At 37.7% G+C, this 2,228-nt stretch overlaps 1 long non-coding RNA gene across 1 annotated transcript; it reads right to left on the reverse strand.

Annotated features, from left to right (window-relative positions):
- Positions 1-384: 384 nt before the first annotated feature.
- On the reverse strand, positions 385-1,675 carry LOC122828543. The gene is made up of 3 exons (XR_006370244.1): positions 1,331-1,675; positions 1,068-1,218; positions 385-850 (listed from the first exon to the last, which is right to left on the reverse strand). It is a non-coding gene; the product is annotated as an uncharacterized LOC122828543 (long non-coding RNA).
- Positions 1,676-2,228: the final 553 nt, after the last annotated feature.

Below are 2,228 nucleotides of genomic sequence, written 5' to 3' on the forward strand. Positions count from 1 at the left end.
GTTTTATTGTTTTATATTTCTGGTTTAATTTTTAAGATCTGCAAAAAGCTCTTCACCTTTTTGAAGAGAAACAATTAAAGTGTTTAAATCTGGGAAGAGGATCAAAGCTGCTAAATGTTAGAAAACTGTTTTTCTGTTGTTAGAAACAATATGAAAGTTGATTCAAATCAGATTCAATCAAACCAGGAAAACTAAATAAACTGCAGATCAATAAAAACAAAACCTGATTTTTATTTGGTGAAATTCCTTCAGTGACAGAAAACAGGAAATTAATTCCTAAAACTTTCAGTTTTATTTTGTTTTTCATCTTTTATTGCATAGCAAAAATATGCAACAAAATATTAAGTTACTTATAAGTTATAGTTGTTTTAAAAAGCAGCTGAAGATGCAAACACGAAGTTCTCTTTACATATTTGCAAATATTTGATTCATTTTCCCCATATTAATTGATAAAGTATAAATCTTTCTTAGTTTTATCTGTAGAAGTTGATATATTACAAAATAGATCATGTAAACACTAAATTAAAGCCTAATTATAAAACTGTCCAATGTTTCCTTTAAAAACCTTTTAAAATTTATCTTAATGAAAATTATGAATTTAAATTCTCTTTTTGTAAAATTCCTACAATCAGACAATATTTGACTTTTCCTGCAGGTTTTGATCATAAAAAAACAAACAGAGGTGAGAATATTGTGCACAGAAAAAGCAAAGTGTGGATTTAACTTTGGTCGAAAGGAAAAGTGAGCAGGAAGCAGAAAGACTGGCCTGATGTCCGAGTGTGGGAACGGAGAGGAGGACGAGGATGAACCGGAGAGAGAGGCGAGGTGATGGAGGGCAGGAGGCTGAAAGCTGAAAAATAGAAAGAGAGCAGAGAGAGGAGAGCTGATTAACCCTTTCTGCTGCCGCTTGACAAATGGATGAAATCAACAGGAGCTGCAGAGCATCTATCACGGCTGAAACACACACACCGGCGCTCACAGGGGGGCCCAGAAATAACTAGTTTCTGCTAATAAACCCAACTAGCATGCCAGGACACATTACTCTGTCATAGGCCACACAAACTCACATCCATCTTGTGCAGAGGAGGCAGCGGCGGCTGATCGAGCCTCACTGCAGCCGCCGCGACTGATGGGGACATTTGTTAAGGACGCTCCGCTCAATAGCAGTCATAGACCTCCGCCGTCACTTTAAAGCCTCATCCGTCTCCTCCTTTCCACCTTAATTTTTCAAAAAAAAAGAAGAGCTTTGTGAGGAAATATGACTTCCTGTTTTTATGGCTTCATCATTTGTTAGCGGGCCGATGTTTTCCGCCTCAGAGCGCGTCGATACCTTCAGAGCTGATCTGTACGGAGCGAAGAGGCCGATCGCAGGTCAGGACCGGATCCAGGAACAAATCCATCCTGCTTGTTAGCTGGAGGAAACTCCAATGCTGCTCCCATCCCACGCCGACGCTCCAGGTCCCGTTTATAAATCTGGATCCGGGTCGGGTCGCATTAAATCGCCGCGGCGGAGTTAGCTTCAGTCCGGCATCATTTGAGTTAAAGGAGACGGATCAGAGCCGGTATAACACAAGATCTTCATCGATCATCTTCTAAACGAGCTGCAGTGAAAGTTTCTCCTCCTCCGCCATGTTTCCTCAGTCAGTTTGGAAAGAAACAGAGAACCGAAACTTTTAGGAAACAGGAAATGCTGCGGGAAATCCGGTATTTACTCCTGATTAGTGAAAAATTCAACTGAACTTCAATTAAATGACCTATAAAAATAATCCAATATTAATATCCCTGTTACGGCAGATTACTGATATTTCACTGTTTCAACACCTTTGGAGAAGAAAATGGATAAATTAACTAAACAAACGGCAACAAGTTAAAAATAAACATTGATTCATTTAGCAATCAATATATTAAAAAATGATCAATATTGGTCGATATCGATGTTAAGTGCTGATATATTAACTTCATATTAACCATCTAAAAATCTGTTTAAAATTTGACTGAAAAACATCCAATAAACTGGACATTTTTATCAAAGGCCTCACAGCAGACATAAAACTACAAAAATCAGAATTGAGAAAATAAATGAGTTTTTTATCAAAAAGCTTTTTTGCATTAGGTTGAGTTGGTTTTTTGGCTGCATCAGAATTAATTTGCAATACTTCAATAGAAATATTGATCAACAACAGGAAGTGGAAGGAGGATGATGGCGGCGAATGATTTTCATGACTTGT

The sequence above is a fragment of the Gambusia affinis genome, linkage group LG03, assembly GCF_019740435.1.
Source record: "Gambusia affinis linkage group LG03, SWU_Gaff_1.0, whole genome shotgun sequence".
Lineage (NCBI taxonomy): Eukaryota > Metazoa > Chordata > Actinopteri > Cyprinodontiformes > Poeciliidae > Gambusia > Gambusia affinis.